The sequence below is a fragment of the Callithrix jacchus genome, chromosome 7 (assembly GCF_049354715.1).
Source record: "Callithrix jacchus isolate 240 chromosome 7, calJac240_pri, whole genome shotgun sequence".
NCBI lineage: Eukaryota > Metazoa > Chordata > Mammalia > Primates > Cebidae > Callithrix > Callithrix jacchus.
Genome location: NC_133508.1, coordinates 90,813,135 through 90,833,647, shown reverse-complemented (window position 1 = coordinate 90,833,647; position 20,513 = coordinate 90,813,135). Strand labels below are relative to the sequence as shown.

Genomic DNA, 20,513 nt, shown 5'->3' with positions numbered 1-20,513 from the left:
CAGTAAAATCCAGTGTTTGTGTCCCAGTGAGGCACACTTCTCCAGGCCATATCCCCTCCTTTGTTCTGACTCTGGGTTCCAAGCTCTTGTCTACCACCTCGTGCCCCTCCTGCCTTCCTGAACTGGACCTGGGGCCTCCCAGGACACAGGGTGGAGGGAAGCGGCCCAGGGCTGGGCTAAGCCCTCTGCTGTGCTGGACATTCACTGCTTGGTGCCTGCCACTAACCTGACAGTTGTGGCACCAGTGAGATGGGTGCCTGCCTTCCCAGTTGGCTGGCTGAGGACAGACAAGTCACTGTCGTAGTGCCCCGACTGCCACCTTCTTCTGGTTAGGTCTTCAACTTACCCAGCCTGGAGGGGACTCCCCTTGACCTCTGCTTGTCTGGTGCTGCCCCTTCACGCTTCACTGCCAGTTTGGGTTTCGTGCACATCCTCGCCTTGGACTTGCACTCTGACCTTGGAGGCCCCTCACTCCCCTTTTACACATGGGAGCTGCAAGTTCCTGAGGTGAGATGATGACCTGTAGTCACATAACTGGGGATTTGGGCTGCACAGTCCAGACTAGCTGAGAGCAGCAGAGCCTGGGGGCTTTCTTCTTCCTCAACCCACCCCCACCCCAGCTGTCAGCCTGCAGGGCTTCATTACACACACACACACACACACACACACACACACACGGCTTTTTAAACAGATGTGGGCCTACTGTGGATTATAATGTTTTCACGGACTTGCTTTCCCTGACTTATTAGGAGCCCCTTATAAGCACAAGGAACCGCATGGCCCTGATCCCTAGTGTCTGGGGAAGTAGTGTGTAGACACACACACACACATATACACATACACACACGTACATATATATAGAGAGATGGGGGTCTCAGTGTGCTGCCCAGGCTGGAGTGCAGTGGCTGTTCGCAGGCACGATCATAGCCACCCACGTCTTCTGCCGCCCTTCTATACCAGCACCATTGTCCTGCACATTTCATACTTACTAAGTGACCCTACAGCCCGGGTTTTTTGAGGCAGCGTCAATCTACTTTGATGGTGAGAATTTAGCTCCTGCTGGTGTGTGTGCAGGACTGCACTGTACGCCTCATGTAGCCCAGTTGATAATAACTCCTTCTACCCCAAGTCCCAGGTGAGCACTTGAGCAGCTTGCCCCAGGCACACAGCCTGTAGGAGGTGGAGCTGGGATCCTGGCAGCGGTGTCTGTCCCGCTTGGGCTTTCTTCCTGGGGTGGGGGTGCTGCTACCTCAGCAGGCCCCCTCCACAGGAGCTTAATTCAAGGGCTGGACCCAGCTAGGTGCCCAGGAGGTCAGGTCAGCAGGGCTTTCCTGGGCCAGCAGGGACACTGGGTGCAGCCCACTGAGAAGTGAAGGCAGAAAGGGCCCCTGCCAGGGTCAGCCGGCTCACAGAAAGAGAGTGAGGAGGTATAAACTTGGTCTTGAGTCCACAGGGTGAGGTATGGGGAGGGGAAGAGAACAACCGTGTTCTGAGCACCTACTGTGTACTGTGTGCTTTGCCGATGTCTTCTCTCCTTGTCACCCCTCCCCGAGTGCCCCATGTCTAAAGGGATAAATGGCTTAACCCCTGCTGTTTCTCACCTAGAGGGCCCACCCCCTCCATTTGGCCAACCCCTGCTGGTCTCTCAAACTAATTCAGGGCCATTCTAGACCAGTCCTGACCTCAGATTGGGCCAGAGCCCTTTCTTGGGGACCCTGCAGTCCATAGAGTGTCCCTCCACATAGCACCGGGCTCCTGTGTGGTGGCTGCCCTTCAACCGTCTCCCCTACCAGGCAGTAGACCTTGGGGCCCAGGACCGTGTTTCCTCCTCTCCGTGAGCCCAGTGCCCACCACCAGGCCTGGCTGGGCAGGTGCTTGGGGAAAGCTTGCTCAGTGTGACTGTGATGACACAGGCTCCTCATGTCTACGTCATGTTTCCTATCTCCCAAAGCATCTTCTCATCGAGGTCACTGAGTGGCATAGCCGTTTGGAGGGTTAGGTAAGGCAGCGATGGATTAAAAGACACGCTTTCCAGGTGGGGGCACTGAGGCTCAGGAGGCCACCCGGGGCGGTGGTAACAGAGCCTGGCCTCGATATCCCAGGCTTCCTGCACCATTCCCTCCCCTCCTCAGCGCCGCCAGGGTGCCTGCTTTATGATGCCCACACCCTTAGCGACCCCGAGGCCAGGACTGCTTGTAATCAGATTGCCTTCCTCCCCACTGAGCTCATGCTGCTGAGGGAATGGAAATTTGGATCTATGGGCAGGGGTGAGAGGCTGCGTTGGGGGGGCAGCTCTGGCTGGGGCGCTGTGGGACCAGGATGGGATGGGGTGGCTGAGGGAACACTCCAGAGCCAGACTTAGCAGTTCTGGCCTCTGGCCCCAGGGGCTGCTGAGAACCATCTTAAGCACTTGGCCAGATGTCTGCCCTCCAGGGCTGGGTGTCCAGAAGGTTTGAGATGGTCAGCAGCAGAGAAGATGGATCTTCTGAGGTTGTTGGCCACAGTGGTGGCCTCCAGAGACAGATGGCCACCAGGGAGACTTGGGTTCAAGTCCTGCCACTGAGTTGACATGGGGCCATGGCAAGTCATAGCCCATCTCTGCCTCAGTTTCCTCATCTGTAAAAGAGGGATAATAGTAATCTCAGAGGGGGCTGCAGGGAGGATTAAATTATGAAACAATGCCTGGAACATACGGTGCCACGATGATGTCCTTGTCTGTAGAGTGGAATGTACTCGGCCCTGCTCCTTTCTCTGGGTTAATACCAGGTCTCCATGACGCACTCTGACACTGGGAAGTGCTGAACGCTTGTGAGGGACATACCTTCTCTTGGAAAGGACGGCTATGGATGTAGAGGGATAGAGAATGGCTCTAGAGCTGCTTCTGGGGACAGGATGGGTCCTTGGGAGTCCATTGACAGATAGGCTAGTCCAGCCAGTGAAGACTGAGTGGGTTCCTAGAAGACTTTGGGGTTTGCTAGGGTGGCAGTGCCCACCATCCAGAGCACTGGGCCTGCAGAGGCCGTGGGCAAGCATGTGGGGAGAAAGCGGGCCCGAGCTGGGATGGTCTGGGTTTCCCCAATTTCCCTTCTTCACAGCCAGCTTCTATCCAAGCCCTCCAAAAACTCACTCCCACATGGGCCAGGGTCCCCCACTTCTACTCTGGCTGTGTCCCTCCCCCAGCTGCACCCCTGTAGGGTCATGTGTTAACATGTATAAAGCACATAGTAAGTGCTCAGTAATTGCTAGCTATGTTTATTGTTATGGTTATGTCTTTCATGTTATTACTACATTCTTTCCATGGACATGTCAAGTACATTGGATACCAATTGTTGTTTTATGGTCGTGTCGAGTCCTTTTATTCTTCAGGCAGTGGGGAGCCATGGAGGTCTTTTGAGCAAGGATATGACATAGGGTTGAACTTCAGGATGCTGAATCTGGCAGTGAGTTTAAGCCTCATTACATGGTGTGCTTAGTTCAAAAGGGGCTTTATTGTTCTATGGTAGTTTTAGAAATAGCTTTTCAAATCCTTCTCTCTTTAAATGGGGGAAAAGAGAAGTTGGATGAGAAGGAAAAGAAAGCTTGTGTTAGGAAAAAGGGAGGCAGTTTGAGGGGTCAGGTATTTAACAGAGATAAAGAACTGCAGAGTGGGGCACAGGCCGAGTGTGAAATTGCCAGGCCCCGTCCCCAGGTCAGATTACTGGTGTGGATTTCCCTCTTCCACCCTGACCCCTGTCCAAATGGGCCTTGCTGCTGCCTATGGTGGGACTAGAGTAACGGTAATATACATCTCTCTGTGCTTTCAGAGATGCAGATGCTGGGGCAGAGCTGGTTTAACTGTGGAAGCTGGTCATGCTGGGTGGGTGTGACTCTGGGTTGGAGTGGGGGTAGAAGGCAGGTTAGTATTGGCCGTGAAAGGAATATAGAGGCCATTTAGAGAAACTGCAAATTCAGTAAGGTGGAGCTGTGCAGAAATGAAGGACTCTTTATTAGCAAATCCGAAGCTCAGCCAGTGTATGATTTGATGCTGGCTGAGTGGCTGCAGGGAGTGGCTGGTGGAAAAGGTGTAGAAGCTCCAGGGGAGGAGGAGGTTGTTGGGAGAGGGAGAGGGGATGGAGGAGGAGCAGGGGTGGAGGAGCTCATAGATGTCGGGGAGCATGGAGAAGCAGGGGGTTCAGCCCCTCCCAGACCATGTGAATCTGGGATCCTGGGCCCAGGGTCCTCCCAGGCTTCATCTCCAGTGATTCTGCTCATGGAGTTCAGGTGGGCCCAAGATTCTGTGGGCAGCAGACAAAAGGTCAGACTTTGAGAAACATGGATTTAGGTTCACGTATGGCTCCTGTGGTGGCAGGAGAGAGGATGATAAGATGAGCAGGGCTGGGGTCTGTGGGCAGCAAGTGGTGAGAGAGGCTGGGCTTGGTCATTAAAGCCCCACTGTAAGTGCAGCTGGGAAGGGACACAGGGGGGCTATGAGCCCTATTGTGAGTGGCAGTGGGTACCCTGGCCTAGGTGGGAGTGAGTTTTTGGAGGGCTTTGGCTAGAAGCTGGCAGTGAGGAATGGTAAATTTGGGGCATGTGGGGACCCACCAGCTGGGTGGGGGCGGGGGATGGAGTTAGTTCAGGAGCTGGACTGAGTGATCAGAGGCAGGGGCCTGCAGCCAGGGAGACAAAGGCAGGGCCAGAGCAAGCCTGACCACAGTGTGGTTTGGTGGCAAGGGTGTGGTGAGCCCTGCGGGGCAGGAGCTTGTAGGTGGGGCTGAGGTCACCGTAGGACTAGTAGCTGCCCTGCATGCCTCACTTGGAGCTCAGTAGGACCCTCTCAGATCTCCCTGCTGGAAACAGAGCCTGGGGGTGGGAAGAGAGCTGTGGGGCTAAGTGGTCCCAGCCATGGTGTGAGGGCTGCAGAGCAGGGAGCTAATACCACAGGTAGGGTGAGATGCCGAGACTCTCTGTTCATCCATCCACTTATTTACTCATCAGATATTAATTAAGGGCCAGGCACTACTGAATGGGGGCTTTCATTGACTCCCTTCCTTTAAAAAAAATTTTTTTTAAGAGACAGGTCTCACTCTATTGCCCAGGCTGGAGTGCAGTGGTGTGATCGTAACTCACTGCAGCCTCGAACTCCTGTCCTCAAGTGATCCTCCCACCTCAGCCCCCTGAGTATCTGGGACTACAGATGTGTAACCACCATGCCTGGCTGGGTTTTAAAAAATTTTTTTGTAGAGACAGAGATATTGCTGTGTTGCCCAGACTGGTCTTGAACTTCTGGCCTTGAGTGATCCTCCCGACTCAGCCTCCCAAAGTGTTGGGATTACAGGCGTGAGCCACAGCGCCCAGCCTCTCCCTTCCTTTCTGAGAGGCAGTGTGGACACGTGCTTGAGGAGGAATGCAGGCCCTGGAGCCTGGGTTTGCTTCATCTCTGCTCCTTCACTGCTAGCTGGGTAACCTTGGACGGTTACTTGTGCTTCAGATGTCCCAGTTGTAAAAAGGAGGACATAATTGTACCCACCTCAGGGGGTTGTTAGAGGATTACATGTCTAGATTCATGCAGAGTGGTTGGGGTGGCACCTGGTTTTTATTATTGTTGCTCCAGCCACACCCTTGGACAGTTCTGGCATCGACATCACTGCCTGTTTCCAGGGATACCAGCCCCTCTGCCAGAATGCCCTTTCCTCCTTCTCTGTCTTTTAGGCCAGTTCAAATGTCCTGCCTCCTGAGTCTCATTTTCCCAGCCATAAACAGGGGTTGATCACTGCCGCCCTGCCTGCTTCTCTGGACGACTGAGGGAAGGAGAGATAGCCCTGGCTCTCTGAGTGGTGCTGGACGGCGCAGCCTGTGCCACAGTGTCCTGTTTGTTCTGTCATGTCCATTTCCAGATGCAGATGTTGAGGCGAAGAGGTGCTGTGGTGTTAAAATGTCCTCTCTCCAGCCTCTACATGACCGTTTGGCGGCCAGTTCAGGCAGAGGCCATTTGAGATTTGGTTCCTGTAGGAGCCCCTGCCATGTCTCATAGGAGACCAGTGGAAGCCATCCCAGCTGTGTTCTGCAGCACAGGTCTTCAAGAGGGAGGGCCTTGGAGCGGACCCTTTCCCCATTGTGTGCTGTGGGGGCAGTGGAGCCTGATGTGGTGAGCCATCCCTGCCTGTGGCCCTGAAGATGTGGTGCCATGGTGCCGAGTGTCGCTGGGCGGTGATGCTCCCTGGCCTGATGCCCTCACTGTGCACGTGCAGCTGATGTTTGATTCATGTTCTTCACCCTTTCTAGCCTATGCTGGGGACCCAGAGATAAATCAGCTTCAGGCCTGACTCAGGGAGCTCACAGCAGAAGGGGCAGGCTGCTGGGTATCAGATAATGGCCATACAGTGTGACTCAGGGTCAGGGAGCCCAGTATAGGTGTGAGAGAGCTTCCTTTGGGAAGATATGGGCTTGCGTTGGCCTGATAGGAAGGGGAATGGCATTCCACTTACTACATGTAGCCCAGAGGTGCAGAGTGGCGGGGATAAACGGACTCTGAAGGGCACCTGTGAGCAAGTGAAGGCTAGTGAGGGCCAGGGCCCGAGGAACAGGCTGAGCTCCTGGGCCCTCATCTGCTGAGGCCAGTAATGGGTGCTGAGATGCCTCTCAGAGGGGCCTGGATGGCGGGGGTGGGGTAGGGTAACATATCACAGATGCTATGCTCCTGGAGAGGAGAGGTCTGGCCTCAGGCTGTTATTGTAGGCCCAGAGAGGGGCAGGGTTTGCTCAGCGTGACACAGGGCATTGGTACTGCCTGTGGCTAAATGGAGAAGTAAGTCTGTTTGGGCTAAGTGTTGAGAATGAAGACCTCTTGAGTGCTTGTCTTCCACTGTTTTCAGGCAGAAAGGTCACAGTGCAGGCCTTGCTGGGACTCCCCATCTCGGTGGTCACTTGCTCTGGTCTGGCTGGCTCTCAGCTCAGGATGTTTCTGGGTGGGAAGATATAGGAAGCTCAAAAGGCAGGTCAACTTGGTAGACAGTGGAGGGCTGCAGCCAGGAGGGAGGACCGGAACAAGGAGAGAGGGCTGGAGCCAGAGGCCAGCCGGGGTAAATGCCTCTTACCTGGGGAAGGAGGGCAGCTGCTGTGAGTCCTGCCCAGACAGGTGGCGCCTCTGTAAAGCCTCTCCTGAGGCCTCCTTCACTCTGACTGGGCCGTGGCTCCTCTGCATACCCACTGCCCCCTTGCTTTGCCCCATCACAGCACTTACTGGTCTGACTTGAAACTCTCCACATCTCTCTTTGAAACGCCTGTTGAATGGGTGTTGAGGTCCACCTTTGGCCTGGTCTCTTAACCTGCCCACTCTGTGAGGGTGGAGTGTAAGGAGACCATCAAACGACCTGGAGAAAGTGCTCAGCCATCCACAGAGTGCTGCTGAAAGCAGAGGGCTTGAGGAAGAAGGTGGACCCCGGAGTTCAAAGACTACCATGACAGTTTCCTCCCCAGCCTTGCCTGGCCTGGAGCCCAGCCTGGGGTGTGGCCGGCACCTCTGCGCTACTCTTGGACCTTCATGGATTCTGTCAGCAGGCTCCCCAAGGTGCCCCCAAATGAATTCTCTTCCATTGGGCAAGATCAGGCACTCAGCAAAAATTTAAAAACGAGTAGTACAGCCCTTTTAGGATTTTTCTGACGGATTTTCTGGTTTTCTCCAGAAAACATCCCCCCCACACATAAACCAATTTAAAAACAGTGCTTATTCAGCAGCTGTTCCCTGAGCGCCTCTTCTTTTAGATGGCATCATACAGGTGCTGTGGGCCTGCCCTGGAGGAGCTCAGGGCTTCATGGGGAAAGCAAGGCAGTCATTCACCTGTCAGCATGAGGCCAGGAGCAGGACCGTGCTGTGGAGGCTCGGGAAGGGCATCGTAGTTCCCAGTCGGAAACAGGGAGGTCTTTGTGGAGGCGGGGGCATTTGGCCTGGGCACTAAGAAACATGCAGGAGAGCAGAGAGGGTGGCGGGAAAGGCGGCACAGTTTCTGGGGGACTGGGTCTAGTCCCTAGTCCTTGGCTCAGCAGGACTGCACATCTGCATGAGGGAGAGCCCCTCCACCCGCCACCTCTTCCCTTTTCCCCACCTTTCCCTGCAAATTGCTCACAGCACATTTTATAGGGACTAGTCAAAATAGAGACTCAGACGGATTTATCCCCCGTGAGCCCACACTCGCATTCCTGGGCACAGGAGGGAGCGGCGGGCCCGTGGGATGTTTGCAGAGAAAACAGAAGTGAATGAGAGTCTGGTGAGGTGCTCACTCGAATCAGGGAAGGAGCGGGTGTCAGCGCGCCACACGCAGGGCCAGAGCCTGCTGAGCAGGAAACACACTGGGGTAGGGCCAGTCTGGCCTCTAGCAGGGCAGCCCCCGGTTCCTCAGCCCAGACAGCCCAGCATGGTGATCCCGATGGCTGGGTCCTCTGGGCTTGAGGTGGGGCTAGGGGCACAGCCGAATGCTTGCATCTAGGACTCTTCCTTATCTATGATGTGGTGATGCCACCAGCTCCTGAGTTGGGGTGAGAGACTCAGGGAGGTCAGGCCCTGTGCCTGGGAGCCTGTACAAGTGGGAGCAGTTGTCACTGTCCCCTGGTCACATGGGAGCCTGGGGCTGAGAACATCCCGTGACTCCCGGTTAACTGGAACCCGCATTAGCCAGGACTCCTGCCCACCATCCTTCCCCTCGTGAAGGAGGTGTCCAGATGGTAAGATCCTGGCTGGGTGCTGGGTGGTGGGGGCTTTGACCTGGTGCTGCCCCTTTCTAGCTGGGGGGACCCATGGCATTTAAGCAAGCTGTGTGGCTTGAGGAAGAGAACACACAGAACCGCTCAACAGCAGGGGGCCCTTCAGGAAGCTCCCTGGACCTCACAGGGTGAGGAGAGCGAGGATGTACTCGGGTTTTCCGCAAGGGGCTAAACTGCAAGGGCCGACACAGGCTTGATGAAGCTGGGCTGGCTGGTTGGACCAGGGGATAGATGTTGCCTCAGAGTCTCCTTGGAATGACTGGGAGTAGATAATTAGTGAAAGAACTCCATGGGAAGCCCTCAGGAGACTGGATCTTTCCTTCCACTGCCCACCCCCCACCCCCCACAAATGTCTGAGAGACCCAGGTGGGCAGGTGGTGCCTTGCAGGGTATAAAAGGCCTTGGAGCTGGGGAGTACTTCCCTCCTCCTCTGCCCAAGAGGCGAGCAACCCCTTACAAGTCAAGCTCTCCTGCCTGGCTCTGGTTCTGCTCCCACCGTGATTCTCTCATTTGCCTCCATCCTGGGAAAACCTTTCCTTAACTTCAGGAGATTCTGGGTTCCAGTCCACACTCTGCCCCTTGGAGGCTGTGTGACCTCGCCCAAGTCACTTGGCCTCTCTGAGCTTCAGTGGTCTCACTGGCAGTGGAGTAGCTCTGGGAGCCTCCTGTAAACAGCTCTGGAATCCACTGTGTATCAGGGCAAAGAAAGTGCTCCACACTTTCAGGAAGTTCAGTCAGGCGATGGACACGGTGATCCTGCAGGCCACAGTCCTACCTTCCTAGCATGGTCTCCTTTCATGATCTGGCCACAGCAAACTTACTGCCCCACTCCCACCTCCACTCAGGCCCCCGGAACATTTCCTGCCCTCTGAACCTGCCTATGTTCTCATGCTTCTGTGCCATTGTGTGGTCACTCTTTTCTTGGCTAGAGAGCTCCTATTTCTCTCTCAAACCCAACTCAGATGCTCCCTCTTAGACTCCTTCCTGTCTCTTTCAAGCAGAGTCAGTTTCCCTGAGCAGAGAAAACACTGTTTTCCCTGTGTTCCAGTTTATCTGCTCCCCTCACTGCCTCCCCTACAGGCTGTGAGCTTCCCAAGGAGAGGGAGAGGATCTGATTCCTCTGTACCTTCAGGGCTTGGCTCAGGGTCTGCCACCAACCAAGCAAGGACCATTTTCCTGTGCTCACAGGGACTTCTGCTCTCTTTCCCACCTTGCATTCCCACTCTGGAGGGAAAAAGCACTGCGGATGAGAACAAAGCCATGTCCTCCATGGGAGAGGCCAGGGGCCTGGCAGAAAGTGGAGCAGGCTGAGCTGGAGAGGAGAATTGTGCTGTGTGGAGCTGAAAGATAAGAAGGGCCAAGGTCTGACTTGGCAGTGTGCTGCCTCCAGAATGGACTGCAAGGGAATCTTCCTTTCACCCTCATTTTCTGAGTACCCAGCTTCAGGGCAGTCATTGCTCTGCTCCCTGGGGTAACAGTGGAGCATGAGAGAGAGACACCTCCTAAAGGGGCTTTGCAGTCTGGTGGGAGAGATGGAAGGAACAGTGACCAAGGTGGGCAGCAGGTATCACGGATGTGGGAGTGGAGAGGGGCCAGAGTGCAGCCTGGTGAAAGAGGAGAGAGGGAACTAGATGAAGGGCCTGGGCAGAGGGGAGGGCGGGAACCCGTGCAGCAGATAGAGTGGGGGGAATACGAGGTGGGGCTGGCCACTGGCCCGGCTGGAGGGCTCAGCAGGGAACAGTTCCTGAGGCCAGATGGCTCCGCACAGTGGCAGCGGCTCTCAACAGTTCTGGCTGCGGGGTGGTGGCCAGCGCTGAAGCCACTGGGGAGAGGAGGGGATGGGTTAGGACCCACTATTTGAGACCTGAGGACTGGCTGGATGTGAAAGCTGAGGATGAGGGAGACAGTCACAGGCAAGGAGGGAAGTGACAGTTGTCTCAGGAAATAACTTGTTGGAAGAGAGGGGAAAAAACACAAAGAACTCAGCAGGGATCTCTGCAACTCAAGGTAATTTTGGCTTCGGAGAGCAGGCCTGCTAATCAGATTGTAAAAATCAGGTACCAGGGTTTTTGCAGAAAATGCAGCAGATCAAAGCCAGGGTCGATTAGGCTCTGATTAAACATTGCCGAGGAGGTCAGACTCATTACGGAGGAATGTACACAGGCTGGCAGCGCTGACGGGGATAATAACAGATCGCGCCTGGCTGCGCAGACACCACGGCGCTCTGGGGACGTGGTCCTCCGCGGCAGGGTGGCCACAAGGAATGGTATGTCCGAAGGCTCCGATGGGACTGAAGGTGCAGGGGTGTGTGGCAGCATGGAGGGTCAGCTGTGTGCTATCTAGTCCCCTTCTCTGTGGCCCCTGGATGGGGACTGCTCCTGTGAGCTGGGCATTGGCAGAGGTTATGCCAACAACCCGCCTTGTTGCCTTTGACCTTTACCTGCTTGCTCATGGCCTGTTTGCTGGAGGAAATGCCTCCCCATCCTCTTCTTTCTTTTGTTTCCCTCCCAGAACTTTGCCAGCACCTCCTTCAGGAAGCCTTCCCTGACTTCCAGCCCAGGTCAGGTGTCTCCTCTGAGTCCCCACCACCCCAGGGCTCTGGCTTGTCTCCCCTCCCGTGAGTCTCTTGATGGCAGTGTGACTCTCTGTGTTCTCTGTTTCCAGTTCAGGACTAGGCAGAGTGGATTCGCTTATCTGGACAGAGCCAATTCCCTGAAGCCACACAGCTGGGGAAGAACCAGGCCAGCCAGGCTGCACTTGCCTGCCCTGAAGCAGGCGTGGGACTTCTGCTGAGAGGTGGCCGTGGGTAGGAGTGCTGGGAGCCTGCTGGCCAGGAGGAGAGGAAAGGCAAGTGGCTTGCCAGGCTGGTGTGGGAGCAGTATGGAGATTCATGGCAGGGAAGAAGGGAATGAGTGCCAGGCTGAAGTGCCTGGATGTGACCATGTGGGCACTAGTGAGCCACTGAAAGTTCTGGCTTTGAGTTAGTGACAGAAACCAAACTGTGCTTGAGGAGGTACTGGAGGGGCCTCAGTTTCTTTTGTGAGAGCAAGATTCTCTGAACAGCCAGCCACCCTGGTGGCTTTGACCTCTACTGAGTGCTTCACCTTGTGGCGTGAAGTGAGGCTCACCTGCAGTGGGCCCCATGCACGATCTGAAGGCCCCAAGCTGGTCCTGACCACAGAAAGGCTACATCAGTCCAGGAGTCAGGGAGACCCCTAGAGGCTTCTAGGCTTTCCCACGCTTTCCCAGGGTTGGGAAAATCAGGACGAATTTGGTTCACATATTCCATAAATACACACACCTTCTGGGTGCCAGTCCTGTGCTGAGTTCTGGGGAGGCCCTAAGGTTCTAGCAGCCTGGCTCCCTTCAGAGAGGGCAGGAGGAGCTGGACTGCAGAGATCTTGGGGGTGGGGAGGACATGGACACAGGAATGCCCTGCCTATCTGAGGGAGACATGGACACCCTCAGGCCTGGCTGGGAACTTTGGAGTTTAGAAGGAAGGAACACAAAAGCCCTTAACCTCTCAGCTGGAATGTGGACACTTCATCCATCCTGCCCTCCGTCTCTCCTCTAGCCCCATAAATGTCCAATTTGGGGAAAGGATTCCACTCTAAGCCCCAGCAGAATAAGGTGATTAAGAAACTGAGCTCCATGAAATTGTCCCTGCTCTGGCAGGCGGGGTAGGTCCAGAGAGTCCCCGAGTCTCAGGGCTGGCAAGAACTGTACAAAGCCCTCATTCTTCTAATAATCCACCAAATGCATAAATCCCTTCTGCAGCATCTGCAGCAAATGACCACCCACTGTGTGCTTGAGGGTCTCTCTTGACAGGTGCTCAGAACCTCCCCAGGATACCCAATTCAGGGCTATGACACTCAATTCCTGACAGGCATTGACTGGGCACCTGCATCACTCTTTCATTTCACATGCCTGCCTGTGCCAGGTCTTCTGCTAGTGCTAGAAACAGAAGAGCTAAGGCTAGTACCTGCTAATATCTGATGCCTGCTGTGTGCCAGATACAGTGCTCACTGATTTACGTGGATGATCTCGTTTGTTCCATGTGAGGACTCTCTGAAGTCGGTGATGCCATCATTCTCTGCTTTTCACAGATGAGGCCCGCAGTGAGAGAGTAACTCATCCAGGGTCATGCAGGGAATCAGAAGCAGGGCTGGGGCTTGGACCCAGTATTGTTGGACTCCATAGTCTCTGCTCTTGGTCACTGTACTACACAAGTTAGGAGGCCCGTGGTTGGCGGAGCTCAGGCTCTGGGGACTGCCTGCCTGAGGTTACAGTCGCATCCACCTGGTATGAGGATGCTCATTAGGGAGTTACTGAGTGGGAACACTCGGTCGGATGAGCACCTGGCCGTTGGTAGATGCTCAGGAGGTGTTTGCAGTGTATATTCATAGTGCAGGTGGGGAGCCAGGAATGTGTCTGCCAGAAGTGGGAGCTCAGACTCCTTATGCCAGGACTGAACTCGCCTTCTTTCCTTTCCTTCTGAAGCACTGTGCCACCTTCTGCCTCAGTGCCTTTGCACAGACCATTCCCTTGACCTGGAATGCTCTCTGTTCTTTTGCTGCAGGCTTTGCTCACTGTTTCCTCATTCTTCATGTCTCAGTTCATGCTAATTCTACAGGGAAGCTTTCCCTGACTCCTCTCCTATGTACACCCCCTTCATGCCTCTAACAGAGCTGATCATGTGTTATTTCTGTGATTCCTTTACTGTTTTCTGACCCCTCACTAGGCGCTGAGCTCCAGGCAGGGACATCTGCTTAGCTCATCCTATGGTTAGGGGCCTCAGTCCCTCTGTCTGTAAAATGGCAGGGTTATCTGAGATAATCTTCCAGTTTCCTTCCTACTCTGGTATGATTTAATGAGCTACTGCTGCATACTTGTTATGAAAGGCAGCTCCTCCTAGATTTTTTTTTTTTTTTTTTTTAGACGGAGTTTTGCTCTTGTTACCCAGGCTGGAGTGCAATGGCGTGATCTCGGCTCACTGCAACCTCCGCCTCCTGGGTTCAGGCAATTCTCCTGCCTCAGCCTCTTGAGTAGCTGGGATTACAGGCATGAGCCACCATGCCCAGCTAATTTTTTTGTATTTTTAGTAGAGACGGGGTTTCACCATGTTGACCAGGATGGTCTCCATCTGTTGACCTTGTGATCCACCTGCCTCGGCCTCCCAAAGTGCTGGGATTACAGGCTTGAGCCACCAAGCTCCTCCTAGATTAACCAGTGGTGAAAGGGCTTCTCCTAAGCCTCTCTTTGCCTGCCTCCTGCCTCTGCAGTTATTGCCCATGAAGAATCAGTTCAGACAGGAGCGTGGTATATTCTAATAAGTGAAGAGCTACCAACTTGCAAAGCTAGCACTTAGGGTCTCTGCCAGGGCCCTTCCCATCTGTCTGTGCCTCAGCATCCCTTATGGGGACACATACTGAGAGGTAACCTGCAGAGGAAGGCCCTGTTCTGATTACGTTCAGCTTACTTCAGTCACATCTACAGAGTGAGAGGACCATTCCCTCACCGGACTGTGAGCTCCTTGCAAGGATGCAGGGATGCAGGAACTGTGTCTGATGCACCTTTCATCCCCCCACTCCTTCATGCCTAACACACAACCTGCCACCAGGTGTCAGCTTTGTCGGTGGCTGTTTGCTGGACGGCTGAAGGAGTGAATGCATGGCTGCAAGCGGGTCCAGAGACTGGTGGTGAGCGAGCTGTGTAGAGGTAGAGGCGTGCCTCACCTTTACAACAGGAAGCATCTGTGCAGGGCTGGTGTGGACTCTGCCTGAACAGCCCCTGCTGGTCAGATGCCAAGAGTTTATTGCATGCAGCACAGCAATTTCAAATTTCCTTTATTTTCTAAGGGCCGACGAATTAGTTGAAAGATTAAGAACACTTGCAAAGTAGCCTACAAAGTGGTTTAAGTTAATATTGTATAAACTCAGCACAGAGTGTACCAGGAGGGGAGGGGAAATGGTAAAAGAAGGCCCCTGAGAGCAGGAATGTATTGCCGTCTGGGTGCAGATGGCTCTACAGAAGGAGAGGATGGGGCATGAGAAGAGGGGGTTCAGCCCCAGTTGCTCCATCCACTCGAAGCTACCTCGAGAACACCTCTTAGCTCGGAGCTGTCTGCTCCCTGAGGGCAGGTCCTCCTGGGTCCCATGCACCTAGAACAAAATGGGTGCTCCACAAGTGTTTGTGGGGTGGTTACCACTGGTGGGCTCAGGCCCTTTTCCTGCCTCTCCTTAGTAGTCTTTGAAAAGAAATAGCTATCCTGGCGCTGTGGAAGCTCCAGGAAGTCCAGTTCCCTGTTTTGTCAGCAGAGAGAATATGAATGCTGTCTTTCTTGGCTGCCCATGACTGTCCAGCCTGGTGGCATCCACTTCCCCAATTTTACTCACAGTTTTACAGGAATTCTCCCTTGTCTCTGACTTGGGTCCAGGCCCCTCTCTGGCTCCAGCCAGTATATTCCTCCCTACTTGGCATCGTCCTGGGAGCAGGGCGGCCGGTGAGGGGTGGTGGCAGTGATGCAGGCAGCAGATGACGAGGCCCCGAAACTCTGCCTTGTTGGACAACTGTGACTGGCCTGGTCTTAGCCCACCTCAGGCTGCAGCCCTGGTTCTGATGAGCAGCCCTGAGGAAGAGCATGCCATCGTCCTTCTAATCCATGTCCTCTACCCACAACCCAGCCCAGGCATTAACAGCTGGGCACGCGTCTTCACACAGCCATGAACTCAGAAAAGAAGATGCTAGTGTGGATTGTGGAGCAGTGGAAGAGTGCTGGAGTTTTCCTCTTTAACTTAATTTCAGAGGCTTGCGTGGACCTAAGGCCAAGAAGAGGGGCCTGTAGGCCTCTCTCTGACCCTGGCAGATAGTATCAGTGCAGTCAGGTTGAAGGCCCAGGAAACACTGACCCAGCTGTGTCCAGGGTTGAGATCATCTAGCCAGTGTCTGCACAGGGTGGACGTGTCAGGCAGTGACAATGCGTGTGCTGTCTTGTGGAGAAGTTCACCTTTGGCACAGTAAAGGGTAAAGCTCTTGTCCACAGTCAATTCTGAGCCTTCAGATAGTCTCACCCTGCTCATTTAGACAGCTGTGGGATTAGATCTGATATTCTATTCCTGCTGCTTAGTTATTAAGGAGAATCAGTCTTAGAATAAATTCAGATGACCTGAATGGCTTTGGTTTTGGAGTGTCTTTCATTCATTCACTCATTCATTCAGCAGATAGTAGAAGTATCACACCAATCCCCCCAGATAGGATTTTTTTGTTTTCTGACCATGTGAGTTTTCAAACCCTCTCTGATGGGATGATTATCACCTCTTCTGAGGATCACATGTCCATGTGCTCTACAGTTCTCAGAACACTTTCCCTTCTGTTGCTTCATTTAATGTTGTCAAGGTGAGGGGCTTTATGATTTCTATTTTGCAAGAGGGGAAGCAGCTCGGAGAGTTTAAGTATCTTGTGCATGGTGACACAGCTGTCAGGAGCAGAGGTCTGTGGCTGTCCCCTCACCCCCGCACCCTGTGGTACTGGTACTAGTGCCACTGAGCAGCAGGCCCCACACTCATGGCATAGTCTCTACTTCCTGCCAAAAAGCAGGGGTTCATGGACAGGGAAGTGCATTTTCTTAATCTTTTTGGGCCTCTGTGTTCCTATCTATGAGACTGATGTGATGGAAATCTCCCTCCTTTCCTTTCCTTACAGAGACATTAAGGACAAATACCATAATTGATCTGAATTTTGTTTTAAGCTGTTGGTGACTAAGACAATCTAGGTCCTTTAGAATCTCCCTGTGAGTGGAGACCTGCCCCCCTCCCTGCCTTCTCCCTCCTTCATTCAGCAGACATTTGGGCTGGGCACTGGGGCTCTGGAGAATTCGACCTGGTTCCTGACTTTGAGGAGTTCACAGACATGTGGGCTGGACGGGGTGATTAGGGAAACAGGAGTCTCCATACTGCTTCCATATTTGGGGGCACCCTGGGTGCTGCAGGGACATGGGATGGCTTTTCCCCAGGTCAGGATGCCTCAGCTGTAGGTAGGAGCCGTTGGTTTTCAGCTCTAAGTATCCTCTTTACAAGAAAGGGCCAACGAGCTAGAGAGAGAAGTAAAAAGGGGGGCCAGCCTTGTTCACCATGTATCAGCATGCTACGGGGCTTTCTAGCCCTCCCCGGGCCCCTCACAGCAGCGCAGGAGGGCAGGAGTGATTGCTGTCCCAAGGAAGCAGGCTCAGAGCAGCACAAGGCCCTGTCCAGGAGGCACGACTGACTTCAGACTCCCATCTCCATGGTCTGCAGCTCAGACTTCTCTCTGGGACATGGTGCCTCTCATTAGCCCTCCCTGGGCTCTGTGTAAATGGGGCAAGTGGCTTTCCAGGGCCCAAACAGGAGGGGCCATGCAGCCTGTGCTTTGGTCAGGGGTCTGAGTCTCTGAGTCTTCACTGCCTTGCTCTGGGCTGGTCCTTTTTCCTGGGTTCCTCCTGGAGCAGCAGATGCTTCAGGTCAGACGTTCAGCCTCACATCTGGTCTCCCTCCTACTTTCATCTGAAACCCAGCTCGGATTGTCTCAGTAAACAAACAGTAAATTCAACAATACAATCTTCTTGAAATGCCTTGTAGTTATTTTAAGGCTGTTTTGGGGTTTATTTTAATTGCAGGCCCAGCTCCCATAGTCATGCAGCTGTTGCTGGGGGCATTTGTGGCTGCCATCCCCGTTCCCTCTCTCGGTGGGCCCCTTCTCCCTCCCGTCAGAGGTCCAGGGTGGCCTGGAGGTAGTGGAGGAGATAAAGTGAGATGGAAGGTTGCTCCCCCGTGTTTCCCACTTCATCTAAGAACCCGGGCAGCTGCAGTGGCCACGAGCCCAGCTTCAGACCTGGGTCTGGTAGGAAGAGGACGGGAGAGGTGGGGGTGACCTCCCAGGCTGTGGAGGGGTCATAGGGAAGGAGCAGCCGGATCCTGGTTTTAGGTTTGCTCCCTGGGAACCCAGACCACAGGCACACCACACTTGACAGCAGAAGCAGGCTGGAAAGTTGGGTCCATAGAAGGGACCTCAAAGGGGCCCTGCAGTTCAGCTTGTCCAGTGCTTTCTATTTCCAGTTCAGAAGACTGAGGTCAGAGACCTTCCCCCTTCCCGAGGCTGAGCAGCCTCGCTCTTGCTCTGCTGCCGGCTGTTCTTGTCTGTGTTCTGGCTGATAGAACCAGGTGGTGATGCTCTAGTGATGCTTCCACTTAACTCAGGGCTTGAAGTCAGCAGCCTTTTAGTTCCAAGTGAACTGGGCAGTCATGATGGCTTTAGTACGTGGACAGGCTGTAGGTGATGTTTCTGTGCCCTTAGTAAATCTCTGCTGTCACCTCCCCATCCATGGCTCAGGGGTCAGCTTTTTCTCATTAATGTGAATTAGAAAATATTGTTGGTGCTAGGAGTCCAGAGACCTGGCTTTTTTTGTCTTTTTAAATGATGCCAAGCAAGTGATCTAACCTCTCTGGGCCTCAGTTTCTTCATTGGGCCTCAGTTTCTTCATCTGTGTGGAGGTTGAACAGCAGCAGCCCATTTTGAGGCAGCGACAGCCCCTCTACCTCGTCCTCCTAGGCTGCCTGAGAACTGATGGCCAAAGTCTACAGAGAAGCTCTTGGTGCAAGGGGCCGAGCTGCTGCTCAGTGTGGCTCTATAGCAAGGGTGGTAGGGTGCCTCAGGGGACGTCTGGGGGGCATCATTGGGTCTGATGGGGGTGCCCACTGTCTCAGGAGCATGAGAAAGAAAGACCAGGCTCAACAGACCTCGGGCCATCCACAGCCAGTATGTTTCCCAAGGAGCCTGCAGTGCCAGGGAACTGTGGAGGAATCCCACTTCTGGAGGCCGTTTTCTAAGTGCCAGCCGCAGTGGTAGGGGCCTCAGGTGTAATTTATTCTCACCACAGCTCTGACAGGAAGGCATCAGTGTTTCCATTTAACTCTTGAGGAGGCTGAAGCTCAGAGGGGAGAGTACATTTTGGAGGCCTTGAAGCAGGGAGGTGGGAGGGAAACACCATGGACCTTGCTCCTCCCCTAAGCGAGACGGAAGGCCTGGAGGAATGCCAGAGATGGCTAGTTCTTGAGGTGATGACAGGGAAGCAGGAGAGGAGGCGAGGAGGCTCAGCGGATCCCGGAGATGGCGTGACAGCAAGTGCGAAGCGAGGGTGCTCCTCGCTGGTGCCCGGGGCTGGGTCCAATCGCAGTGGGGCCCAGGCCCTGGGAGATGTCTGGTCTGGACCCGCAGAGGCCCCTCTATTTATTTGTACATTGCCAGATGTAAACTAATTTGTTTAGCAAGAAAAAACACATTTTTATTGCCTTCCAAACTAGGTTGTTTTTCCTCTGGCCGTCTGTCTCTCATTCAATAGCCAGGCGGAGCTTTTGGGAACATGCTTAGGTGTTGTTGAGGTGAGGCTGTCATTTGTGGGGTGTTTCTCGGAGTCTGGAAGACTCGAATTCCTGCCCCAGGCCATCCCCACTGCCTGTACAGCCTTGGCCAGCCACTTGGCAGCTTTGGACCTCCACCTCTCACCTGGAAGGTGGGCATCACTGCTGGTCCTTTGTGGAAGGAGCCGATCTGGTTCTGCCAATTTTGTTCGTTGGTGAAAGTGGATGTAGCAACTGTAACTCCCATTATAACTAATCTACACACAATGCTCTGTTGATGGAAATGCCAGCCCCTTGGGAAGTTCATTATACCCCAATGTGCATCTGTCATCAGAACTGTAGACAGGCGCCATCCTCAAAGAGAGCAGGGATGGGGGAAGGAAAGCTTGGGCTTCTGGGGTACCCACTTTGTGCATTGCTCAGGTAGAGGCTCTGTATGTCACATCACGTAATCCCAGAGACACAGCAAAACAAGTGTTACATTCTGGTTTTGTAGATCAGCCTCAGCAAGGCTGGAGGGCCCACAGGACCGGAAGTGGGATTTGAAGGCATGTGTGTCCAAAGCCTTCTCATTCTAGTATGAGGCAAGCATGAAAGAGAAATTGTAATAAACTGAGGAGGTATTAGAGCTCCTAGCCCTGAAATGAGGCTGATGGGGAGGGATACAGCCTGGCTTGGCCCTGGAGAGCACTAGAGGGCACTCTTGGAGGTCAGGGTGGAGGGTGCTTCTGGCCCCAGGACACAAATGTGGAAAGCCGGAGGGCTGGGGAAGGACCTGCGCCTTGCCTGTTTCAGCCTGATTGTCCTTAAGGAACATGTCTGTGGCAGGGCTGGGCTGGGGGTGGTTGGGGAGTGAGGGTGATTTTTAAGTATCTACTTCGGCCAGGTCTGTAGACCGTGCTCGGTTCTGGGGACCGGCCCTCAGGGAGTGCCCCATGCAGTGGGGAGGTGGAAGCGTCCTTGGGAAGACCAGGGCAGGGCTGATGGGCATATGTTGGATCTCCTAGGCTTGGACGTTCCTCCCTAGGTTGCTGTGCCAGGGTGTGGGGGAAGAGAGTGGCCCAGCCCTTAGCCCAGACTGAGGAGGAGCCTGAACTAGGGAAGAGTAGATGCTTCTCAGTCCAGGCCTGGGCTGATTGTGCTCAGAGCTTTAAGGAGAACCACGATTCCTGCCTGGTCCTCCCTGACGAGTCTTTCCTTGTCCCCACCCTCAAGTGGAACCACTCAGGCTGACACCTTTAGGGCCTGTGGGATGGGGTGTCCCCAATTTTTGCATCCCACAGACTTGACCAAAACCTCAAACCCCAAACCAGAGCAAATGGTGTTAATTTGCTGAATCCCAAAGTGAATCCAAGGATTAATTTTTTCCCCTGCACTGTGAACC

General features: G+C 54.0%; 1 protein-coding gene and 1 long non-coding RNA gene across 16 annotated transcripts in view; one reads left to right on the top strand and one right to left on the bottom strand.

Moving 5' to 3' along the window:
* Positions 1-20,513, top strand: part of GLIS1 (GLIS family zinc finger 1) — a 237,716-nt gene that overhangs the window by 39,968 nt on the left and 177,235 nt on the right. The window contains exon 1 of one of the 10 annotated variants that reach the window (XM_054236264.2): positions 10,926-11,004. The exons of the other annotated variants lie outside the window; for them this stretch is intronic. The gene's annotated coding sequence lies outside the window, so the exon portion shown is untranslated. Of the gene's footprint in view, positions 1-10,925; positions 11,005-20,513 lie in introns of those variants that run through there. 10 annotated transcript variants of the gene reach the window in all.
* On the bottom strand, positions 4,979-9,599 carry LOC144577002 (uncharacterized). 6 transcript variants are annotated; one of them, XR_013520092.1, is made up of 5 exons: positions 9,514-9,599; positions 7,819-7,932; positions 7,222-7,382; positions 6,823-6,942; positions 4,981-6,270 (listed from the first exon to the last, which is right to left on the bottom strand). It is a non-coding gene; the product is annotated as an uncharacterized LOC144577002 (long non-coding RNA). The 6 variants fall into 6 exon arrangements; XR_013520095.1 differs by having other exon boundaries at positions 4,979-6,265; positions 6,823-7,382; XR_013520091.1 differs by lacking the exon at positions 4,981-6,270 and having other exon boundaries at positions 6,288-6,942; positions 9,196-9,599.